The sequence below is a fragment of the Canis aureus genome, chromosome 15, assembly GCF_053574225.1.
Source record: "Canis aureus isolate CA01 chromosome 15, VMU_Caureus_v.1.0, whole genome shotgun sequence".
NCBI lineage: Eukaryota > Metazoa > Chordata > Mammalia > Carnivora > Canidae > Canis > Canis aureus.
The window spans coordinates 12,281,750-12,308,131 of NC_135625.1; the positions used below are offsets into that span (position 1 = coordinate 12,281,750).

General features: G+C 42.6%; 1 protein-coding gene and 1 long non-coding RNA gene across 3 annotated transcripts in view; one reads left to right on the plus strand and one right to left on the minus strand.

The window, feature by feature from the left end:
• The window catches only part of ASB5 (ankyrin repeat and SOCS box containing 5), a 52,166-nt gene that overhangs the window by 19,626 nt on the left and 6,158 nt on the right, over positions 1–26,382 (minus strand). The window lies entirely within an intron of this gene.
• Positions 2,743–15,808, plus strand: LOC144284265 (uncharacterized). Of its 2 annotated transcripts, XR_013352618.1 has the most exons (4): positions 2,743–3,557; positions 3,853–6,282; positions 11,754–11,911; positions 14,507–15,808. It is a non-coding gene; the product is annotated as an uncharacterized LOC144284265 (long non-coding RNA). The 2 variants fall into 2 exon arrangements; XR_013352619.1 differs by lacking the exon at positions 3,853–6,282 and having other exon boundaries at positions 3,114–3,557.

Consider the following 26,382-nt stretch of genomic DNA (forward strand, 5'->3'; position numbering starts at 1 on the left):
CCACTCAGTGGTATTTTGTTATAGGAGCACAAATGGACTAAGATAAGATTATTTTGTCCTCCAACAAATTCCTATGTTGAACCCTTAACATCCAGTGTGACTATATTTGGAGATTCAGCTTTTAGGAGGTAATTAAGGTTTAGCAACATCATGAGGACAGGGCCCTAATCTGGTAGAGTTGGAGGACTTATAACAAGAGAAAGAAAGAGAGCTCTTTCTCCCCAAACACGTGCCAAGAAGAGGCCATATGAGCATACAGTGAGAAGGTGGCTATCCACAAGCCAGGAAGAGAGCTCTCTCACCAAAACCTGACTCTGTAGGCACTTTGTTCTTGGACTGTAAGCCTCTAAAAAGTGGGACAAAATTAATTCCTATTGTTTAAGCCACCCAGTCTATGGCATTTTGTTATGGTGGCCCAAGAAGACTAAGACAGAGATTAAATGCTTTGCCTCAAGTTAAAATCAGTAACTGAAAAAGCCAGGAAGCAAATTCAGTCCTTTGGAATATTCAGTGAAACTTTATCAGGTAATATTCTATCTTCAACCCCAGAGCACAGAGTGTAACTAATGGGCTATTGATCCATAAGAGGTCCATAACAAATACTAAAAAATAAACTAAGCAAATTCAAAGTTACCTTCTAAAACTGAAAAGAACTGTGGAATTGTTGTCTACATTTTCATAAAATAATATGAATATTTGAAATAGTAGCAACAATACAGCAATACAGCAACAATCACTGTATTGTCTTATCCAGTTATGAGTGGGCCTTTAAATAGGACAATAAACATGTAAAACAAAAAAAATCATGATATTCTGCAAATGTAGCCATTACATTTTGTTGTAAATCCTTCCCAACTTGCTTCTAAAAACACAGTTTTAATCAAGATGCAACCACATTATTCAGATTGCTTTTAACCTTTTGTTTTCATTTACAGATAGCACACGGTAATCATTTCATATCATAAAATACCATTCTATGAGATTTTAAATGATTATGATACGTATGTTGTCGTATTGGTATATCATTAATTATTTAGTTAGTCCCCTATTCGATGATGTCCAGGTGGCTTTTGGTTTGAGGAATTAATATTATTTCTTATTTTTGTGAATATGTCTAATTATCTGCCTAGGGTAAAGTCTTAAAATTTCGATGAATGTCATCAAATGACCTTCAGCAAGAATGGGCCTATTTATTTTCTCATTAACAGTACTGGAAACATTTGAAGCTAAATCTAATGAGAGTCTGCTGAAACTGTTCCTTTTTTTTTTTTTTTAATTGGGGCATTTCTCTTTTACTATATTTTCAATATATTTAAACTCTGTCAAGGAAAACTGTGTAAGCCTGTATTTTCTTTACACAACACTCGATTTTTCTCATAATTTACAGCTTGTTTTCAACCCCCTTTAGAGTCTCTTCAGTGAAAATGCATGAGACTCATCCAGGTGAATTAATTAATTTCTTTTTTATAATTACTTTGTTTTTTGCCACTTTGTCCAACTCTGTTATGTGGCTCACACCTGTGGTCAAGTGCATATTTAGTCTTCACTTAAGGAACCACTGGATGCTCTTTATTCTCCAATAATTGCCTGCATTCCTTCTGGATTTAAGGATCATGAAAATGATGAGACTATTATTACTTGCCAGCACCTAGCACAATGCCTAGCACATAGTAAGTACTCAATAAATACTTGCTTTTTTTTGTATATATGAACACTTAAGTATTATTGTCTTCTTTGTAATCAGCCACTTTTCATTCATGCTACTTTGTTCTAAATTTTTATTGATAATTACACTGTTAAAAAGCAATTAAAAGGTAATGTGTGCTGGGGAGAAAGAATAAGGCAGTTTTCTCAATCTTTCAAAGAAATGATAGTATTTCAGCCTATTTTAAAAAGTATTCTTTTAGGTTTTTTTTAAAGATTTATTTATTTATTTATTTATTTATTTATTTATTTATTTATTTATGATAGACATAGAGAGATTGAGAGAGAGAGAGAGGCAGAAACACAGGAGGAGGGAGAAGCAGGCTCCATGCTGGGAGCTCGACGTGGGACTCGATCCTGGGCCTCCAGGATCGCGCCCTGGGCCAAAGGCAGGTGCTAAACCGCTGAGCCACCCAGGGATTCCCCTCTTTTAGATTTTTAAAGAAAAAAATTTTAAAGATTTTATTTATCTATTTGAGAGAGAGAGAGAGAGAGCATGAGATACGAGCGAGATGGGAGTTAGAGGGAGAAGCAGACTCCCCTCTGAGCCGGAAGCCTGATGTGGGGCTGGACCCCAGGACCCTGACATCAGGACCTGAGATGAAGGCAGATGCTTAACCGATTGAGCCTCCCAAGTATCCCTAGATTTTTAAAATTTATAATAATTTATAAATCATATTCTTTAGACTTCAATTATCACACAGTGAATGTAAGTCTTAAGGAGTTTTTTGGGAACTGGGTTTTTTGGGAACGGGGTGGGTCATCTCTGAGCTTGCATTTCCCACAGTTAAGTCTATCATCGACCACACTGATATTCTACTAAAGTTCACATTTAGATTATTCTTTTAAAACATAATTTCCTCACAAAGCTCCCCTCCACTCCTGTGCTCATGCTCCTTTATGCTTTTCACACTTTTTTTCCTTACCAAAACGAATGACTTTGCATCAGAGCCCTTTAAGGGAGTCATTCTCTTCAGTTACTTGCCTACATCACCCTCCTACTTTCTGGTCCAATTGGAATGTCTCAAAATGTCCATATTCAATCGCTTGCAAACAATCTTTTCCTGCCTCACAGCATCTTTCTTTGTTTCCATACCAACTTAGAAGCACCTGCTGAAGCAGAAAGGTAACCACCCCGGAGACTAAGAGTTAGTGATGGTATTTGCTACACAGTCATCAAAAGGAGCCCGCAGACGTGCTCTGCACACCCTAGAAAGGGAGGAGAGTGCAGTCCAGGGCCCGCCCACACACTGGCATTTCAGGATCCGGATTCTGCAAAGCACCCACCGCACAAAGGTAGCATTGGCCCCAAGCAGGTCAATGTAGTTTATTGCAGGACACCGTCGGGCTTGCAAAGGCTGCTCTACTAACCTTGACTGGTCAAGATACCCAGGGTCGCTCTGCGCTTGGGAGGACAGTCCTCTAGGCTCGCTGGCCTCCTGGCCAGGGCCTGCCCTGGGGAGCCCCTGTCTCCGGCCAGCTGTGCGGGCGCAGTGGCCCACCGGCCCTGTCCCCGGCAAGCAGGTGTCATAGTGCAGAGCTCGAGCGGGAGGTGGCGGCGGCCGCACAGTCCCAGCCTTGGCTCCTTCCCTCGCACCTGCACGCGGGTCCTGGGTGCTAACGGGGACTGGCCTGGCCGGGCGCCCTGCTCGGAGCCGGAGCGTGGAGCCCAGCTGGGGAGGAGCCGCCGGGGGATGGGCCGCGAGTGCAGGAGCCTCTTCTATTTTTAAAGCGGAGACTCAGCTCCAGCCTCAGCTCCGCGGCTGGGCTTAACTATTCGCATGGGACAGGAAGGGAGAACCTGTGAACCCCCATCTCCTGCTCGCTGGAGACAGAGGACAAAGGAACTCGAGGTATGCAACAGGACGGTGGGCTGGGGTCCTTTATGATGGGTCCCCTGTAGCTGCCCCTTGGGGATGGGTGCCGCAGGGGCTGCAGCCACAAAGCTGGGGAGCCTGTCCTCTCCAGCGTAGGAGCAAATTGTGTCTGTGCAGCAGGGTCTGGGCGGGGGGGGGGGGGGGGGGGACACGCGGGCAGCTCGGGTTCCTTGGGGAAGAAGCTAGGTTCATAGGCTCAGGGTGGCTTCCCCCCAGAGATCCCCCACCTGTTCCGTGCGGGGCGCAGCTCACTACTGTGCTTTTCCCGCAGGTCACTTCTCCGCTGAGAGGTGCCAGGGGTCAATTTCAGTAAAAAGGAGAATTCTCACCCTAAACGGCAGAGCAAGGAGAGAGGGAAACCGCAGGCGTGGGCTGGAGTGTTCTGCAGGCACGTGAAGCTAAAACGGGCTACCCTGGGCCCGATGGAGCCGAGAGCAGTGACGGCGCCTCCGGAGGGGCCCAGGGACGGCCTGAGCCCGCGGGCCTGTCACCTGCCATCGACATATGGGCGGCTGCTGTCTTGATGAAGGACGGTCAGGGATTCTGGTAGCCACCTCCACCTTTCTATCCCTATGCTTCGGCTCTGCTTTCTGTTGGCATTTATGGAAAAGAACATGAGGCGGGGGCCTGCCGTCCTATAACAAGCTGGGTGACAACAGGAACATTTCGGGAGTACGATGGTCTCCCCTGCACCGCCCTGTCTGGAGCTGCTGCCGTGTTCCATCTCCGCCCAAATTATCACTGATGGTCACCAGGATCTTTTCCTGATGTGGAATTAAGCTTTAATCCCACAAGCTCCATGACCTGGGGCACGCGGCCTAATGATACCTCGGTTTCCCCTTCTATAAAATGAAGACCTTGGAGAAGATGACTGTTCTGACTCTCACATTGTTTGATTCAGAATCGATGACTAATGTACAAAGGGCCAGATGGCACATGAGCTGGGACCACAAAGGAGGACCTTCCCAGTGAAACCGCAGCCCTGGTCCCGCTCAGCGAAGGCAGCTTGTGCAAGGGGCACCTCCCAAGGTGCTGGAAGGGGCTGAAGCATGGTCAGTGAAGGGGCTTATTCAATCCGCCCTGTTTCCGTGTCCAGTTGTCAGGAACCACAGGCTCTTTGTCCTCAGGTGGTTCCCATGAGGGGACTGTGCGAATCGAGGCAAGCCACACTGTAAAGGGAAATACTCACTTCTGCTTTAAAAGAAATCTCAATTTTGAGCTTCGGACTCTTTGGCTTTGTACTTTCATTGCTGTGAGAAAAATACAGGCTTTGTACTTTATTGTAAGAATTGGGACAATTTTTCTTCTTAAAAAACTTTGGACACCGGGTACTGTAATCATTGCTAGGACTGTCCCCTCCCCTGGGTTGTGTTAAGAGTACACACGTCTGTGATGTCACAGATCTACTACACGGTACCTCTTAAGTAGTGGGTACTAAAAAAAAAAGAAAAAAGTCCAAGCATCATTTGTGTATGGAATTCCAAAGAATACTTCAATACTTCAAGAGGGCTTTATATAGTCCACGGGCTGGGGGGGTGATAAATTTCCAGTGCGGTGAAGAGAAAAAAAGCTATTGGATTTCATCATAGCTACATAGTTAAGAGAGATGTGTGCAGAATACATATAATAACTCACATCAATAATCAAGTGGATTCAGGAAATAATAATTACTCCTTTCAAAAATTTCAAGAGCCTCCAAAGCAAAAGTAATTAAAAAAAAATGACTCCAGGAAATTGCAGGAAGATGTCGTTACAGTTAATTTACTGGAAAAAATAAGGAACAGAATATTAAATCTATGGAGGAGCTCAACTGTATGATTTCATTAATAGAAAATGCACAGTGCAGTGAATGTGTTTGGGACTGAATCATTCAGATGCTGGGTATCTATGATTGTATAAATACGAACGTACTATGGGATATCTGGATGTATAGAAGAATCTAGCATCTTTCCTTGTGTCGGTGTAAAAGTGGATTGGGTAAGTGGCAGGATATCATTGGGCCCTGTGAGGAGCCTGATGTTTTAAAGCAAACCAGTGTTAGATAAGACACGGCAGGAAATAATTAAAATTATAGTCCGCAGACGATAATGGACTCTGAAGTGTTACGTGCTAGAAAAAACATCTGAAATACACTGTAGATTAGAGATGACGTACAAGTACTATCCGCAAAGGCTAAAATAAAACTGTACGTGTTTTAGAAGGATATAGGAAATGAAATAGGGCCATTCTATTCCCATTTTAGCCAACACTAATGTGTCAGAAAATTCGAGCACCTATGTTTGGGCCGGTTGCCAATCCTCAGTGAGAAAGTGCTGTGAAGGCTGGAAAAGTTTCAAAGGACCCCAGAAACCATCAAAGAGCTGAAGGCACTTCTGTGGGAGAGCAATCTCAATACTGGGGAAGTTTCAAAATGGAAAGTTGAAATCTAAGAGGGATTAGGGTGGAAAGAAATCTATGTATAATTATACAACGCACTGATAGGAGTGAACACACATTTTCAAGAAATTCTGAAAAACTAGACAGTTGGATCAACTTCTGACAGTTTTAAAATTACGTTTGGGACACAAATGTGAACTCTCTTTTTTGGTTTACACAACCAATCACAAAGTTCAGGAGCTCCTTGCTTCCAAAAGGCGGTGTTGAACTACCCCCCGAATCTTCAGAAACAGCTCAAGATGAATGGACTCCAGCTCGGATCCAGGTTGGCACTTTCCCCCACGTATGATAATGGAATATTCTAAACATATGCACTATCCACCACCCAGTTCAACAGCTACCAACTCACAACCTGTCTTGTTTCACCTTCAACATACCCATGGCTCTTCCTACTCCACTTCCAGGATTATTTGAAGCAAACCTCATTATATCATTTGATCCATAAAGGTGAGAACTCTTTGCAATCATAACTCTAGCATCATAATCACACATAAACAGTAATTCCATATATCATCAAATACACGTTGATAATTGTTATTTCTGAAAAGCAACTCAGTTCAAAAGTGCCTTCTAGAATAATACCTAAATTAATAATGTTTCAATTCTTCATCTTAAGGCAAAAGTCTGTGATCTCTCTGTTTTCTAAATTTTTTTAATGTAAGATACCCGTCCTTAAAAAAAAAAAAATTCTTTTCTCTAAAGTATCAATGACTCACTATGTACAAGACATAAACTCTGCCTTAAATCATCACAAGACATATTAGATCCCTTGTACCTGCTAGCGCCAAATTTCCACCTTTGTAGAGTCGCATCTGGACTGGGCCATCGTTCAGTTCTGGGAGGCTGCCTTGCTGGGGGTGTCTTTACCAGGCCATGCGTACATGGAGCCCATCACCGCCATCTCCAAGGCCCACTCTTGTTGCTCCATTTTATTTTATTTTTTCTATTTTATTTAAACATAAGTACCTAAATCTGTTGGCCTAGTGATGGGGAATGAGGGCAGAGGAGGTCTGAGGGCAGGCCTGAGAGAAGCATCTTGGGGAAAAGCAGAGTGATTGTTAGCTAACAGTGAACCTTTGTCCGAGGGTCATTACTTCTCATCTAAAGGTTGCTGGGAAACCTACAGTGACATCTTGTGGTCCGTGATAACTCCTCTCCTAGTTGGAACTGAGTGGTTAGGAAAGGCCTCAGGGGTCTGAAAAAATCACAATTAGGGAACATATGGTTAGGATCCTCACAAAACCACGCATATAACAGCAGTGCCTAACCACGGGGAAGGGTGCACTATGGTGTGGGCAAGGCTTTGAGAACAAATGTTTATAAGGAGGCACTTTCAATATTACCAACTTGTTTTGGGATGATTTAAAAAAAGTATAAGCATAATATAAAATCCAGTTAAATGTAGTTTGAAGTCATAAAATTATATGCTTGCAGAAAACATATTTTTTTATCGTAGATCCTGAAACACAATAGTAAGGGGTTCTGTGGAAGAAAATGTATTGTCCCCAATGTCCAGGAGACTTAACAATGAAGAGCAAGGCTCTGGTAGCTGTTACTTACGGGTGATAGCTACCATACTCAAATGTTTGTTAATACTGAGAGTTAAAATCTTCTCAAAATGTTTAAAATATCTTTTTCAACATTATAAAATAAGAGATGTCTCTGAATTTCGGATATTTTAACTACACCGAGAGACATAAATGGTTTTTCAGAAAGACACAGATAATCCCCATATGTAGAAAGAAAATAATAAAATACAATTTAAGTTCAAAATCCCTGAATGCTTAAAGTGTGAGAGACCAGCGTAAACTGTATCAACTAAAGCAGATTAATTTCTAGTTGTGTAATGAAAAAGAAGGTGATGAAATTCATTCATTCATTCGTCCATCCACTCAGTATTTCTTAGATGTCTACTAGGTGCTCTATCCTGGGTACACATGGATGAAAAGACAGTTGCCATCCACTTGAACCTTAAACTGTAGGCAGGTGTTGCAATTTTGCAACACTTCCTCCACCCCATCTAAGAAACCTGTGAACGTCTGGGCATCAAGAGCTCGTACGAGTCTATATGACTCGTAGAGTCATAAACTGGAAATTCCCCTAGTTATGTTTTGCTGATGCTCCTTAACAGCTACAACTGTCCACACAATATCTGAGGTACATATAATTTTCACTGAAGTTTCATAAGCTCTGAACAGTAGGTAGTGATTCTCAATGAGGAAGACACAATGTGATTGCAGACAGTGTATTTCCATTACTAAGGTTTTTATGAAGCCCAAAACAATTGTGAAAAAGTGGGCAAAAACTATTTTTTGTCATCGCTGTTACTCTTAACAGGTACCTTGGAAAGCTTTGGCTAGCACGCGAATTGTGAAATGAGTGCAGAGATATCACGGTGAAAGATGCCACTAGAAGAGGAAAAAGCAAACAAGGGAAATCTAACCAAAGATATCAATTCTGGTTCTGAAAACAGTATTCAACACTTCTCTGGGCTTCTGCTAAACATGTTTTTAGAGGAAAGCCTTTTTAAAAACTCCTTATTTTGTGTTTTAGCCATAATACACAGAACAAAAAGATTTAAAACTCTCAACGATGTAACTATTTTTTTTTTTATCAATTCCACATGCATCAGCAATTTACACTTGATTTAACAGATCTCAGGAGATCTGCTTTTTTTTTCATTTTTATTTATTTATTATTATTTCTTTTTTAGTGAGAGAGTGAGCAAGCATGCAAATGGAGTTGGGGAGGAGGAGCAGAGGGAGAGAGAATTTTAAGTAGAATCTGCACTGAGTGTGGAGCCTGATGTGGGGCTCGATATCATGACCCTGAGATCATGACCTGAGCCAAAACCAAGAGTCAGAGATTTAACCCACTGAGCACCCAGGTGCCCCTGGTGATCCACTTTCTAATAGAGCTTTTCATTCCAACATAGTATGGAGTGAGGAGCCTCAACACTGCCTTCAAACAACCAAAGCTAGGTCCATATCCCAGGCCAGGAAAATACTAAATTTGTTACCTTGAGAAAGTTACTTCATTTCTTTGTGCCTCAATTTCCTCATCTGGAAAATGGGATAACGATCCTACCTCACAGGATTTCTGTACAAAGTAAATGAATTAATAGATAAATCAGAGCCATGCCTGGTATATAGTGAGCCCTTAATTAATGTTAGTTTTTAGATATTATTCCTGCTAGTGTATAATGTAGATATAAGTACATCATTCATGCTTTCATCAATTCTTGTCTTTCTATTTAACAGTAAAGTTAAAAAGCAACTTCAAAGCCTCACAATGCTCAAGCATATCAGTTACTGGTAAACCCCACAAATATTCCTGGTTCATCAGTCGCTCAGTGACTGTGATGTACATAAAATAGTTCTTGGTCTACTAGATATCACTTTGCTACTTAATAAGAAAAATGAAACAAAACAAACAGCCCGACAAAAATAGCTCACAAAAGTTAAGTGACAAAAAACAGACTAGAAGAGCTACAGGCCCAAAAATATGTCTGTCCTATGTTATAGGTGAGCCCACTGGTTGCTGAGAAAGAAATGCTGGTTGATATACAACAGACCAGCAATTTTCATGTAGAAACAGACAAACAAACAAAAAAAGAAAATGGTTAAAATATTAGAAATGGGAAAATTTAAAAAGGAAAAGGGAAGAAATCCAAATTTTGAAGTAATGGGAAAACACAGTAGTCTCTCGCATATCCTTATCAACAGTCCTAGCTTCCAGAAGGTTTTTGCTAGTGGTGATGAAGCCAGATGACTTGGACAAGCCCCAAGTACAGGTTTGTTGAGCTGAGTGGAAGTTTTTTCCCAGGTAAATGTCAGCTTAAAAGGCAGAGTCAATTCCTAAATGTGCAAGGATGCCCTTTGATGTCCTTGCTGAGAACCCTTTCGTAAAGCTAATTGCCGTTATGACCCCAGGGCTCTCAAATGTCTGCGTGCAAGTGTGCAGAAGCCCATCCATTAATTCACCACGCCAGCTTTCTTCCCAAATTTCCTTTGGTTATATCCATATTCATTCATTTCCAATGAGTCTGAGGTCTAGACCAAGCCCCTATATGTTCTCCTACTGGAATACAGTCCAGCCGCTCTCCCTACATCCATGCTGGTGTCGTCCAAGCCACATCCATCTATGCTGGCGTTGTCCAAGCTACATCCATGCTGGCATCATCCAAGCCATATCCATGCTGGTGTCATCCAAGCCACATCCATGCTGGTGTCGTCCAAGCCACATCCATGCTGGCATCGTCCAATCCACATCCATGCTGGCATTGTCCAATCCATGTCCATGCTGGCATCATCCAAGCCTCATCCATGCTGGCATCGTCCAAGCCTCATCCATGCTGGCATCGTCCAAGCCGCATCCATGCTGGCGTCGTCCATGCCGCATCCATGCTGGCGTCGTCCAATCCATGTCCATGCTGGCGTCATCCAAGCCTCATCCATGCTGGCGTTGTCCAAGCCACTCTCCACTGATTGAGTGGGATGTCTGGGATTTGCCTCAGAGTAACCCCAGGGTAACTTCTGCAGGTTTGATCGTGTGCTTCTGCAAACGCAAGCTTGTGTCTGGCAAGAGGGTGTTATCTTTCCATTCAACTTATGAGCCAGGATGTTATTTAAAGTAGGAAACCTTGTCATAATAGACTTCTTAGAAAGCTGATTCTTCATGCTAGATTTGGTTTGCTGATACTTAAGATTTTTGCAGCTCTGTCAATGAGTGAGATCGGCTCCCTGCAATCTGCCTTTCTTGTGCCCCACTTTTTCGAGTTGGGGTCACGTATCGGCTAAGCTTCGATCCCTCTGACTGATGTAGAATAAGGAAGCTATCTAGCAAACAGACCGTCTACAACTGCAGGTTAAGGAAATCTCCGTGAGGGGGTCGTTCGTGGGCTGTGACCTCAGAGCCAGACAGCTGGGGGCTCTGAGAAAAACCTGCAAGAGCGTGTGTCTATCACCACGTCCAACGTTGTGAAGGCTGACTGTGTTGTTCTTTTTATAATTTTGATTTCTAGATCCTTGAGTTACTTAAAGATATTTTCTTAATTTCCAAACATCAGAGTTTTCTTCTAATTACATTTTGTTAATGATTTCTACATCAGTGTTCCTGAGGGTAGTGGATATGCTCCATATCAGAGGCAGCAAATGAAGTTTTGTGGGCCAAACCCGGCCCACTGTTGCTTTTGGCAAATAAAGTGTAAATTTGGAGTGGCACATGTCCCATACACCGAAGCACAAATTCATTATCATATGGGGCATCACGTGTAAACCCCATTTACATCCATAGCTACTTACATCTATAGCACAAAATACAAAAATTGTTACATATTATCTTCCAATTATGACTCTCAAGTATCCTATATCATTTAAATCTGGAACCTCTCTTTAGAAACAAGACCTCACATCCAGTGCAGAGAAAAAATCCTTCTCTAAAAATGGCCAGCTCTGCTACAACTCCATCTTATCTTGTTACCACGTGAAAATAGCCAAACTGAATAATCACTGCAGTTAAAACAACCCATGCCTCACTTCAGCCACCACCCTCCATATAAGGTGTGCTCTGAACCTGACTTTTCAAGAGTTTCCAGATTACCTTAATCATTCCTTAGTTCCTTACCAGAAAAGGATGAGGCATATTACAGAAACCATGGAAACATAATAAAACACAGAAAAATCCCAAAGTCAACCTTGGCATACAATTAATAACAGTTATTTAAATATTTTACAGACACTATGAAGATAATTGGTGGGCCAGGATATAACAGGAGAAAGGAATAACGATATTGTTAAATCAAGATTTTTCTGAGACAAGATTTTTAAAAGCTGAAAAAAATCTCATCATAAAAAAGAACTTTCCAGACCATCTATCAGGAATGTGTCCAAAAGGTAAGGAATGGACTGTTTGAGAGATCAGATAGTTTAGATTAGTGTCAGAGCACCAGACACAACCACAGAATGCAGGTGTAGGCAACCCATACCGTAGTGTACTGCTGATGAAGTGAGTTTTGGCACTGTGGATTGTCCTCCAGATAATTAGGCTAATATATGAACCACATCATTGATGATATGAGGAATGCTAAAAAGAAAAAAATGCATTTTCAGAAGTAAGTGTTCCTTCAATAAATAGAAACCCAGATGACTGCCCAGTTAAAAGCGCTGGAATTATTAAAAACAAAACAAAACAAAACTCAGCTAACACAACAAGAATAATAAGGAGCTTCCTTAAAAAAGTTACCTACAAAACCAAAGAAATAAAAACCTTTAGAAAACATTATACTTAATGGCAAAATGTTGACACCTTTCCCTTATGAATTGAAAAATCAAAAATGGACACTAATTATCACCACTCCATTGAACATTGTACTGAAGGTTTTAATCCATAAAATAACTGAGGAAGAAGAAATACATAATGGCAAAACAATTGGAAAAGAAGAAACAAAACTAGCGTTATTCACGAATAATATGATTTTCTCCCTTAAAAAACGCCATAGAACCTACAGATTCTTATTAGAATTAATGAGAGTTTGGCAAGTTTGTTGGGTATAATATTAGTATGTGTATTTTAAAAATATTTTATTTATTTATTCATAAGAGACAGGGAGAGAGAGAGGCAAACATAGGCAGAGGGAGAGGCAGGCTCCCTATGGGGAGCCTGATGCAGAACTTGATCCCAGGACTGCGGGATCATGACCTGAGCCAAAGGCGGAGGCTCAACCACTGAGCTACCCAGGTGTCCCAAAATTAATATATGAAAATTAATCGTATTTCTCCATGCCTACAACACAGAGAAAATGAAACAATTTAACCAGATACTTTTTTACAATAGCATAAAATAATTTAATACCGAGGAATGAATTCAACAAAAATGTGGAAGACTTTCTCGGAGGACAATAAAACCTTACGAGACACATTAAAGAAAACCTATAGAAATGGAGAAATACATCATGTTTATTTACTGGAAGGCAAGTGATGCAAAGATGTGAGCTATCCCTTTAATAAATGATTGCTAGGTTAAACGAGTTACAACAAAAAAATCCAACAGGTGTTTTGTGAACTATAGAAGTTGCTTCTAAAATTTAGAATTTCGGGAACCCTGGGTGGCACAGCAGTTTAGCGCCTGCCTTTGGCCCGGGGTGCGATCCTGGAGACCCGGGATCGAATCCCATGTCGGGCTCCCAGTGCATGGAGCCTGCTTCTCCTTCTGCCTGTGTCTCTGCCTCTCTCTCTCTCTCTCTGTGTGTGACTATCATAAATAAATAAAAATAAAAAAATAAAAATAAAAACTCCAAAAACAAGCTTTGGTTCAAAAGTGACAACCTGCAGAGTTAAGAAAATAAAAAAAAATAAATAAATAAAATAAAATAAAATTTAGAATTTCACATTTACCAAGCACAGCCAAAGCCACTGAGAAAACAGAACAAACAAAGTGGGAGGGCCTGCCCTACCAGGTATCAAGATATTTGAAAGCTATTGAAGCCAACATAGTGTGGTTTAAGTCTAGAGAGACGTATCCAGTAAGACAGCCCATAAACAGACCTTTGTATGAACAGACACTATACTTATGCAGAGGGGGTGCCTCAGTGACTATGGCTTGTGGAATATATGACTGGCTTTCCATTAAATGAGCTGAATATAATTGACTACCCACTTAGGAAAAAAAAAAAAAAACATGGGCTTATATCATTCAAAAAACTCAATTGCAAGTGGATAATTTGAAAGGAAAGCTTTAAGAGAATACAGAAAAACACTGATCGTCTTGAAGTACAACAGGAATTTTTAAAATAAATTACACAGAGAGTATTAACCAAAGTAGAAACGATTGATAACCTTGACTATTTTTAAAATAAAAATGTATTTATTTTAGAGATGACTGGGTTTCCTCTTCGTACCAAAAGTGTGCACAGTGGAGAGGAAGAGAAAACATTCGACAGAGCCCTACTCCAGCAGGGCTGCAGAGGACAGTTGCCAACTGGGTGCCTCACGTGACCTTGGGTGACCCCTGAAGTGAACGAGTGGAAGTGTGTCTGCAAGACCACAGGGGCTGTTCTAAAATGATTGTCATTATCTGTTATTTGGGGACTCGTGACAGTTCTGAGAAATGCCTGCTCTGGAATAGGGCAGGCGAGGTCATGGGTGTGATAAATTCACAAAAAGGAACTCAGGTTGTCTGTGCTAAAAGCTTCTCTGGTCAAAAATGTTTGACCCATAGTCAAAGCGACATGAAAGAATCATAGTGTTTCAGAGCTAGGAGTGGACTTGGATGCCGTGTACCTCAGTGATCTACGAGGGGTTTCAAAGAGCCCTGTGAGGTCAGCAGAGCTGCCCTGGAGTGAGCCCGCAAAGCGCAGGGCTCTGCCTTCAAGCAGTGCAGCCTCCACTCGATCAGCTTTACAAATGGAGCTTCCAGATCATAAAAGAAAAAGTCAACATCTTAAAAAAGTCCCAAACCCACTGATCTTGTCTAACTTCTTCATTTTGCAGATAAACTGAAGTTGAGAGAGGGTAGGTGGTGTCCTCACGTCCCCCTGAGTGTTGCTGGCACAGCAAGACTAGAACCAAGACTGCTGCTCCCTTATCTGTTCTCTTTCCAACGTACGGTATTGCTGCTTGACACCACGGGCAGACAAAGCTAAGCCGGGGACAGTAAAATAAGGAAGGCAAGGGGCACCTGGGTGGCTCAGTCGGTGGGGCGTCCAACTCTTGATTTCGGCTCACGTCATGATCTTGGAGTCCTGAGATCGAGCCCCATGTTGGGCTCCTCGTTCGGTGTGGAGTCTGCTTTGGATTCTTTCTCCCTCTCCCCCTCCCCCCACTCGTTTTCTCTTTCACTCTCTCTCTCTCTAGATAAATAAAATCTTTAAAAAAAAATACGGAAGGCAAAAAGGAGATCTAGCAATGTAACCCACATACGCCCTAGGTTTTTGTAAGGATTCAGTGAGTTTATGATCGCGCATGTTTAGAAGAGTCCCTGGCACAGAATGAAGGACTGCATTGGTGTCTGCCATCCTAGTTCCTCCTCCTTCCTTCTCTGTTGCCACTTGGTTGCAATGTTCTGTCTCTACCAACTACCAGCCTGAAAATCAAACAAGGTCCACAAATCCATACAAGGAATGACATCGGCACCCCGTGCTCTGTGGTCTGAGCACAACAGCTGCCGGGAAGAAAATCTGATATGTGCCCCGGACAAGGACTTAACATAAGAACAATTTTGCTCACCATCCTCCTCCTGCCCATAGTTCTAGCCACAAATAGCTTTATCACCAGGAACCATGCGCTCATGGGAGGTTGGGGCGCGGGCAGCAGGTGTGGGGCTTTATGTTGATCCTGAAGAGAGAGGCGCACTCATGGTTGTCTCTGCCACGTCAAATGCACTTGTAAGAGGGGGTCTTAGAGCAGAAAGCATAGGGAATCAGGAGTCCCAGGTGCCCTGGCCTCAATCCCAGCCTGGGATGACATGGCGGTGGCACACACACTTTGGTGGGCTGGCTCCCGAGTCCTGGGGGCGGCCTATCCTTGCACAACTCTCCCACCCCACACTGTGGAGGCCACTGTTGTCTCTTGCCTTTGGGTTACCTTAACTACAGAGGATGCTGGACATGGAAACAAAGCAGCCCCCCAGCCTCCCGCACACACTGTGATCCTTCAGCTGCTGGTGTATGGAGAAGCCAGTCGTGTGCATGGGCAAAAGCAAGATTTAAAAAAAATAATAATTTTCATCATTCCTACCACTTGACTGTCTAAGTCAGAGACTAAAAAACTTGGGGCACAGGCTTGAAGAGGGAAAAGCTGGGGATCCCTGGGTGGCGCAGCGGTTTGGCGCCTGCCTTTAGCCCAGGGCGCGATCCTGGAGACCCAGGATCGAATCCCACGTCAGGCTCCCGGTGCATGGAGCCTGCTTCTCCCTCTGCCTATGTCTCTGCCTCTCTCTCTCTCTCTCTCTGTGACTATCAGAAATAAATAAAAATTAAAAAAAAAAAAAAGATTTGAAGAGGGAAAAGCTGAAGTCCAGAGGTCTTGATTACAGCAGATATTGACCCTTTTTATATCGGCCAGACCCCTTCTTGCAACCTCTGACGCTTGGCAGTTTCCTGACTTGCTTTACAGAAAAGAAGAGAGCAATCTCCTCTCAGTTCTAGTTCCCATATAGGGTGTTTGGGGTGTTTTCTGTATGCCATATGCACTTTGAAGGGCCATAATGAGCATTCAGCGTAAAGTGAACAAAGAAAGTACATTTAGTAGTATTTGAAGGTTGGCTCAGAAAGTTTGGCGTTTTAAGAATAAAAAAGTATCCGGGGCGCCTGTGTGGCTCAGTGGTTGAGCATCTTCCTTTGGCTCAGGTCATGATCCCAGGGTCCCAGGATCGAGTCCCACATCGGGTTCCTTGCTAGGAGCCTGCTTCTCCCTCTGCCTGTGTCTCTGCCTCTCTCTCTATGTCTCTCATGAATAAATACATAAAATAAAATATTAAAAAAAGAATAAAAAAGCATTCACTTAGAGTGAGAAATCAAAAGGTAAATGAATAGCATCCCTCACCAAAAGGCAAGCCAGCTTTGAGTTTATATGAGATGAATACGATACTTGAAGACATTAACAGCCATTCACTGATCCTAGTTAAAAAGAGACGGGTGACGGGTTTGCTTGGTTTGAGGAGGAGGGCTGGTGCCAATCCAGGGGGCTGCAAGGCATCAAGGAAAAAGGGACAGTAAGTCTGATGAAGAAGAAGGAGGAGGGAAGGGCATTATTATAGATTTAACTTCTGGATGGCATTGATTTTGTGTCTTCATTTTTCTTTGACAATTAACTCCCTGAGTCTCTCCATGGACATCTACTCAATGTATGTCAGAGTCCACACCGCCCGGCGAGGCATGAGAAGAATGGGCAAAGCGCTGTGTTGGAAGTGGTAACACAATCCTAGGACTGAAGCTTGAATCCCCTTCCTTTTCCTTTCCATTTGCCTCCTTCCTTTGTTCCTTCCTACCTTGATTATTTGGTAAGTGCTGGCCATGTGCTGGGCACTTTCCAGGCTTGAGGATGACAGGAGTTGCTGTCTTCAAGAGGCTTACAGTCTGGTAACGATCGGACCTGGTGGGTGGTGTAGTCAACATCGAATTTGTGTGGGGTAGCAGGTGGATACGGGTAGAGCAGCCCGGAAAGCACTAAGCGATTCTGTGTCTGGCTGGGGTGATCACACAGACCCCCAAAGATGGACTGCAACCCACTACTGAGCTCACTCTGGAAAAAGGGCACTGCTTGCTTCATAATATAAACCAAAAAAATAAAAGTTCTGCAAATGGTGAAGATGAGTGATGTCAGAAGCCGCATTAAAATACCAAGATTTGGGATCCCTGGGTGGCTCAGAGGTTTGGCACCTGCGTTTGGCCCAGGGCATGATCCTGGAGGCCTGGGATCGAGTCCCACATCGGGCTCCCGGTGCATGGAGCCTGCTTCTCCCTCTGCCTGTGTCTCTGCCTCTCTCTCTCTCTCTGTGTCTCTCATGAATAAATAAATAAAAAATAAAATACCAAGACTTAAAAAGAAAAATACCAAGCCTTGTGTTTTGGCTTTTCTCTAACTAAATCAATAACCTTGAGCAAGGTCCCCTGCATTTTATACTGTTTTCTTCTGTGTAAAAGAGGCATTAATACCATTGACTTTGTGGAGGACAATTATGAGGATGAAAAGGGACGGGATGTATGGAAAGACTTTGTGAATTACAAGAAAAATATGACATATTGTCGTTGGAAAGCATGAGATAGGTCATGTAGAGTCAAAGCTGGCAAAAGAAAAGATCAAGAGACATGCTAACCACCCCTATTAAGCCCAATGCAGGGAGTTTGGAGAACAAGGAATTCACTTTTTTCATTTCTCATCTTCCCCCCTGCGATATTAACCACATAATATTTACCAGGAAAACATCTCTATTTAAGAAAAGGCAGTACATGAAAAAATTATATTTACAAAATAAATAGATTGTTTATTTCTGAAGTGACAAGTTTATGTGAGAAGAGCAAAATCCAGTAATTTACTAAAAGCTGTTTTGTACACAACTTTTAAGCGTGGCTGTTCATGTACTCTGGTATATGTGTATTTGATGGGTATTTTACCCATTTTTTTTTTAAGATTTTATTTCTTTATTCACAAGAGACACAGAGAGAGAGAGGCAGAGAGACAAGCACGACATGGGACTTGATCCCGGGACTCCAGGATCTTGCCGTAGGCCAAAGGCAGGCCCTAAACCGCTGAGCCACCCAGGGATCCCTATTTTACCCAGTTTTAAACATAGCTTTAAAAGCACCTAGGAAAGAAATAAAAAAATAAATAAAAATAAAAATAAAAGCACCTACGATGCAGCCTTTGGGAACAATAGTATTTCGGCTAGAATATTACAATTCTGATGTGACAACGCGGAACTGGTTCCTGTCATCTGATGAAACAAATGCCTCGTGTGGGATCAACTTCACTGTTACTCACTGGCCTACGACAGATGAGGCCAGGCCGAGCAACCTCAGGAAAATGTGGGGTCACCACTCACTGCTGTGATGTGCTGAGATTCTCCTCCCCCGTTAGTGAAGTCGCCATTGGACATCCCATTTCGAGAAAGTTCTTTGTCTATTATCATATTCCTGCCTCAGACCTTGCAACCAACAGCCTTAAGATTCCTTTGGCTTAGGCAGCCCGGGTGGCTCAGCGGTTTAGCACCGCCTTCGGCCCAGGGCTGGATCCTGGAGACCCAAGATCGAGTCCCACGTCGGGCCCCCTGCATGGAGCCTGCTTCTCCCTCTGCCTGTGTCTCTGCCTCTCTCTGTCTGTCATGAATAAATAAATAAAATCTTAAAAAAAAAAAAAAAGATTCCTTTGGCTTGAATCATCACTTTGTTTCCTGGTTGTAACATATGCAGTTTAATGGTCTCCTACTGAAGAAGGAAGACGAAATCATTATTTGTGATGTATTATTTTCCAAATAGAGGCAGAGCCACCCTCAGATAACCTCTGCAGAGGCCTCATAAAGAGGTGAGTGTTCCTGGAAGCTCTTGGAAGGATATTTTGCAAACCTGTGCACAGGGCCCCAGACCATTTACAATATTGATAGGCTTCAGTTTATTTAATGAGGCTATGAAATAATCCTGCATCCTTATTTCCAGTTATAACCCGCTTGGTTTTTTTGTTTTGTTTTGTTTTGTTTTTACCAGTTATTTTTCTCCTGTCTCATCAGAAAAAAAAAAAACCCAAAAAAACAAAAAACCCTTTTTGTAAGATACGTCCAGTGAGAAATTGTGTTTTGCTTGCTTCCTGGAGAGTCCAGCTGGCAGGGAGAAGCAGAGAAAATAAAGGAAAAAAGCCAAATCCCTGCCCGAGCTGACTCAGCCCTTCACTGCTGCTGTTGTCATTACTGTGTTTTGTCTTCCCTTTTCAGCTGCCAGGGATTAAGAGGAAAGAAAATAAAAGGGCAAGAAGGTTTGGCAGAGGAAGTTAAGATCCGGGGGTTTGGTATTTTGGAGGTGAGGTGGCTTCAGCTCTTCCTAGGGCACTCACCAGGGAGGAGCACACAGAGCTTGCTGCCATGTGGTGGGTGATACCTTTCCAGAAAAAAAACACACATTCCCATAGGATAGCCTGACCGGGTATTTGACCAGTCTTGCCCAGGAAAACGTTCCCATCCAAAGGATTTCTGCCCAGAAGAGTTCCTTGGACAGAGTAAGATGGTGGAAGAAATGTGTACCACCTCTGGATTTAATTTAATCTAATTTAAAACCTTCCAGCTCCGAGTGAGCCTTTCCACACCCTAGCCTTCCGTCCAGGTCCTCACCACACTCCAGCCAAATCCTCTGCCTAGTGATGGCCCAGGAAGACTTAACCTTTCAGAACTTTAGGGGGGTTCTTCTTTTTTTTTAATTTTTTTATTGGAGTTCAATTTGCCAACATATAGCATAACATCAGGGGGTTCTTCTTAAATAAACACCTAAAGAAAGCCAAGCACGTTAGGTCAGAAACCATCTGGACACTTAGTTGCTTGGTACAAAGGTTCTAGCATTATCCTGGGCTTGTGGCAACTGTTGAGCGAACACAATTTATTCTCATTCCACCCTCCGTGTTTATTGATGTTTCTCTGAGCTACTAAATTGTGGGCCGTCTTGCACTGTTTTGGAAGAATTGGGAAATATAATAGAAGGGCTCACTTTGATGGAGTAACTATATTCCAAGACACCAGGGCAGATGGCTTACGGAGTTAAAGTACATGTCACAGAAAATTTACAATAACCCTCTGAAACAAATATCATTATCTCTGTTTTACTAATGAAGAAACTGAAGCTGCAGACTCTAACCGATTTTTCCTACGATCTCGCAGCTGGAAGGTGCTAGAAACAGGACAGAATAATTTATGTACGGCTAAATCACTGTTAACTGCAACATGATTTTTAAACTCAATTTCCCCCCTAATTTAAGGTGTCCTGTTCATTCCATAAGTATCTGCTGGTCCTTCAGTATCCAAGGCATTGTTTTTCTTACATGCCGCTGGCAGTTATTTCAAAGTCCAAGTGACTTTTTGCTTCGTAAATCGTGATTGCCTTCTCCAGAATGAGGGCAGTTTTTTTTTTAATGCTGTCTTGTTACAACTCGGTATCCAAGTATTTGGCAAGAATCACGTTTGCCTCTTGAGTCTGAGGTTAATTACAAACTTATTTTTCCCCCTTCTGGCTAAATCCTTTGTCTTTCCAAAATCTAATTTAAAAAAAAAATAATCGAAATATTTGTTGCAATGCTGCAAGACCAGGTGTGTGGTCATTTGTGTGTGCTGCTTAAAATGAACCCTTAAGTGATTATTAAAATCTCTGTCACGGAATCTAACAACCATCATAAATGAAATTCTTTTTAAAAACATTCCCACCCCCAGTGGGCCCTAAAGATTGAGCTTTCTTAAAGAGATTCCTCTTTCTTCCACATTCTTGGATGGGCATGCCAATTAGGTGTACAAGTGTCATTTCAGGACTTCACATGCACTATGTAGGAAACCATCTCTCCAACCCAAATCACTCTTTTTTGTTGCTTTGCCTACTGGTTACGTAGCCTTAAACCTTGACCATTGAACTCCATTGTACCGGGTGGGCCATTTTGTCATCACGATGGAGAGTGGAGAGAGCAACGTTCACATTTCTGGTTAAGCTTCCTTTCTTCCACTTCTTGGAGAAGTAAGCGAAGACACATTCATTCCTTCCGCACTCAATAGATCAGCGGTGCCCTGTGTCCCAGCTCTGAAGACACTAGCCCTCTTCCTGTGCCCAATTCCCCATTCTGGGTCACGGCCCGAGAGGGAAGTCAGACACAAAGCTTCCAAATTCAGAAATTCCTTAGGTGCATCCACTCCTGCTAAGCATCACCTACTGCTTGCGCACTCGATGGATGACGGGGCTCATCGTTTCCCTAGGAGTGAGGTAGTTTGGAAAACAGAAGGAGCTCATAAAGCTCCCCGGTGATTAATCAAAGATGTGTCTGCTTGTCACGGAAGGGTTGGGTCCCCCAGAGTCACGACTTCCGTGCTCATTATTGACTGCTGCTGTGTCGTGTTGAGGCCTGTTTAGGACAATAGCTGCTGGGACACCCGGGTGGCTCAGCGTTTTAGCGCCGCCTTCAGCCCAGGGCCTGATCCTGGGGTCCCGGGATCGAGGCCTGCATTGGGCTCCCCGCATGGAGCCTGCTTCTCCCTCTGCCTGGGTCTCTGCCTCTCTCTCTCTGTCTCTGTGTCTCTCATGAATAAATAAATAAAATCTTAAAAAAAAAAACAAAAACAAAAGGAGAATAGCTGCTTGCTCCATCAGCCTACCTGACTCAACCAACTCAGGAGGAACTCTGCGGCCTTACGAGGGCCCAGGAGCTGATTTCCACGGGTGGGCCGTACCTCTCATTGTGTCACTGTCCATTTCCATTTAAATCAAGCCCCACGCTTGGTGACTGAGATGAACCAGTGTTACTATTTAAGAACATGAATGGCATCCCGGTATCACGTTTCAGTTTGTTTGTCCTCTGTCCATAGTTTAAGACTCTAAGCCTTCTGGAAAGAGTATATGTATTTCTGAATGTTTCTATTTTGCTCAGTAGGTAATGGTGGCATGGAAATTTTAGCTGCCCTCATGGAGACAGGCTGGCTTCGCTCCATTTCTCAAAGTTGCACACATTCCTGACAGGTCCAGAATGTTTACTGTTGTCCTAATCCCTAGGAAAGAATGTTGAAAGGCTATTCCGTTGTGACTCATTTTGTAAGGTAGGTAGGTTCTGGAAAGACGCATGTAACTTACATCATATTTTAATTCAATTGAGGGCATTTGCGTCTGAACATCATTTTGTCCTTTCCTTTAAAGAAAAGTTCCTCTGAGAGTCCGGCTTCTGACACTTCACAACCGTAGAGCTGTCCTGACTAGAAAGAGGAAAGGCGTCTATAGGAACCTTGTCCCTGCAGGCCGCCCTCGCCTCTCAATCCCACAGGCTCTTCTAGAAAACTCCTAAATCTATATAGAGGGCAGATTCTTAAAAAATCTGTCCCACGGTAATCAGTAGAGAATTATAAGATATAGAAAAGAAATTATAAGAAAAATCATTCTAGGGATGCCTGGACAGTTCGGGGGTTGAGCATCTGGCTTTGGCTAAGAGTGTGATCCCGGGGTCCCGGGATCGAGTCCCACATTGGGCTCCCCTTCAGGGATCCTGCTTCTCCCTCTGCCTATGTCTCTATCCCTCCCTCTGTATATCTCTCATGAATAAATAAAATAATCTTTAAAAAAATCCTTCTAATATATGTTCTCCCCCAAACCGAAATTTCACAGAATAGAGTTGTTTAATCACAGACCACCTGGTAGTGTTAACAATTTAACAATTGATGATACTCTCCTTCCCTGCCCTGATATCCTTTGGGCATTTGCGGTCTAAAAAGCCAATGGTCTCCTTTGTGGCCCTGCGGAGGGAAAAGAAAGAATGATTTGTTCTTCGTGCAGCTGGCAGAGAAGAGAAGAAATGCCAAACGGTCTACACAACAGTCTGTAAGCAAACTCTTCTTGCTTCCTTTCTTTTTCTAAAACTATTTGAGGGTGGTTTCAAAGCAAGAGGCGTTCCAAATACTCCACCTGCTTGCAATGACACGGTTCCTCTGTCCCTGGGGACAAACTTTCCTCTCTTCTCCCCAGGTTGGAAGATGAGCTGAATGTGCTAAAATTATTGCAGGAATCCACGGAACCGCCGTAGGGGCTCTCTGAGGATGTGCGCTGCTGCTTCCACGTCCAGGAGTCCAGGAAGTACTTTGTCTTCTCCCAGATGGAGTTTGTGAAATACGCGTATTTCATGGGTAACAAAATAGTGACTCGCTACCCCAAGGATTCTATAAAATACTTCTGGTGGTAATTATTTCCATCATTAGGTAATGGCTTTTTTTTTTTTTTTTTTTTTTGTAGCCCGGATCTAAATAAAAGCAGCAGAAAGCTCTTAATAAGGCCATTTACTTTTGGCTGTGTGACCGAGAAGATGTGTATTTATTTTTCACATCGGTACCAATCGCCCAGCTAGGAATCCTTAGCTAATACTTATACATCAATCTTTGCCCCCAGATGAGCCAGGTTTCTTTAGTTCCATGTTCCAAGCTTCTTCTTTGCATTTTTATTCAGCTTGGGTTCATCTCTACTCTTACTTAACGAGATCCGTTCTGCTTCTGAAATGTTATCTTAAGCCCCACCTTCTAGATGAAGGGCCTGATACTCTCAACGGACTTCCTTAGAAACCAGTCATTACAGAACTTAACTGTTTTCATTTAGCACCTTAGGAGTTCCTGCCTGCTTGCTGTTTGGCTGTTTTATATGTGCAGTTTGGCTCCACTTAACCAAGTGTCCTTTTGCTCCAAAGGCAAGTCAAGCAGGACATGTGGCAGGTATGCAAATCTCTCCATAGGTATACCCACGTATATACACACATAAGTATTCCTCTATGCACAGGTGGCACATAACATTGAACCAGAAATAGAAGGGGGTGTCCAAATGCTCCAAGTACCAAACTGAATTAAATTCAAAACTGTATCAGTTACGTTAATGAACAAGCAAAATCTTATTTCAATAATTTACCACCTTCTACAAGAGCTAGTAAATTGGAAAGCGGAAGGTTCAGACCTAGTTTTCACTCTTTAACTGTCCTTATTCTGTAAAAACTATAGAACTAATTCTAAGAATGCCTCCTATCAACATGTACAGAATTCATTTCTGAGATTTTTTTTTAACTGAAATGCCTGTTATTTTTCAAAAACCTTAGTGGATAAGGAATAAGCCTATTTTATTCTTTCCTAAAAATGCGTTCTTTTACTAATAAAACTCTGAGCTTGTAGGTAAAAATTTAGGCAGGGGGAACGTGAGTCAGAAGTAATAATAACTCGTAGTAATTGAGGTGAAAAAGGAATGCAGGAGTGAAAGTGGGGCATCGGCAAGGTTTCGTGTGTGTTGTGAGTAAGGATATGTGCACGACTGTGGGAGAGAATATGCAGGCTGCCAGCAAACTTCCATTTAACTGACATGTCCCAGGCAGGCCTATTTCGGTCCATGTTCTCTCACCTCTGTGCTCCATAGCATCTTCTTTAGCCTTATAAAATAGCACTTCCCACCTTTTAAAGCTACTCAGTTATCTATCTGTCTCTCCCTAGATGATACCTTTAGGAGAGAGTCTGTTTGGTTTGTGTGTTTGTGTGTGTAATGCCCAGCCCAGTGCCTGTGACATGGAACACACACAAGTCAACACTGTAAGTAAGAAAGGAGTAAATAATTGAATGACGTAAGGACGGAGAGAGAGAGACCAAAGGCATGAGAAGACTATTCCAGGGAAAACTGACCCCTCGCAAGCTGTTATCTGTACGCCAAGTTCTTTAATTCCCCCAAATCCATTCATTTCTCCAAATACAGAGGAAGAGGAGAGATATTAACACATTAAAAATATGACTGTCTTTCGTGAACTTGGAACCTTCTTCCCAGATTCCATTTTTAATGCACAGTAGTATAATGGTCTCTTCCAAAAAAAGTAGTAGCTCTGACATTTCCAAAAAATAGTAGAGCTTGGGCAAAAATGAAAATAGCTTAACATTTTTTTTTTTTTTTTGGTAACACTTTCAACGATACTGTCCTGTCCTTTGTCAGACGAGAACAGGTCTTCTGGCTCACGTTATTCTTACAGAGAGCTCCACCTAAGTATAGAAAACGTGTCCAAAGCTCTCACATCTTCAAGGTATTTTTATACCTTTATATAATGAACACCAGGAAAAAAGAAAGTCACCCTACAGATTTGCCTCTTGAAATTTTTCCCAGCTGAGATTCTGAGCCACGTTCCTCACATAACTAATCTCATACACAATCAGCACACGGCACCAAGCCCTGCAGGAAACGAGTCGCTCTTCCGTTACGGGCAAAACGAGTGTCACTGCCACGGATGTTGTTGACATCTGATGTGACATTAAATTCCTCAAGCTGCTCTTAAACCTGAGATAGACTTTTCGATGGAGAAAAAACATGATATTGCATCATATAAAATTCTAGCTGCTTTTCCCATCCCACTGACACCATTCTCCAAAACACAGCCAGCACTTTTGCCATTTGACTTGTGGTGGCAAGTTTACACCACAGACTATTTTCAAGTGTCAACAATAAGAGAGGTCACAAAAAAAAAAAAAAAAAAAAAAAAAAAAAAAAGTTGTCTGCTTAAAAACCAAATCTATGAAGTCGCAAAAACAGATAGTGTCAGGTGATTATTTATCCATGCACTCTGTATTCTATATAAAGTCTCAGCCGTGAGGGGAGTGCCTGAAGAGTCTGGATGTCACGAGGATTGTTTTTCAAGCGGCCTCACAGAGAGACATTACTTTGATGAATTTTCCACAGTGTAAAATCTGGTCTGTGGCCTTGCAGGCTCAGAAACCCGATCTATCAGCTAAAGCTGGAGCAAATTCACACGTCAGAGGTGGACTTACTGCTCAAAGAACACGAAACACCACCAAAGAGTGATAGGGGGATGCAAACCTATTAATTTACAAGAAGGGGAGTAAATGTCAGAGGGAGTCACACACTCCTGGGAACAAGCCAGCTCATTCTTTTTTGGGGGACAGATCTACAGGAAGAGCCAAACCCTAATCAGAAGGTTACTTGGTGAAACAAAAGGAATACAGAATTAAATCAAACGTAAGAGGAGGGTGCAGATTCTAGTTCTGTTCCTTTCCGATTTACCCCGACCTTCCACGGGGGAGGGAGGGGAAGGTGACCCCGCAGCCTCACCAAGCACTGAGAGGCCAGGCCCTGTAGCTGCCTGGCTGGGCCCGCAGCCTCCCCTGCGCCTGCACCGCTAATCAA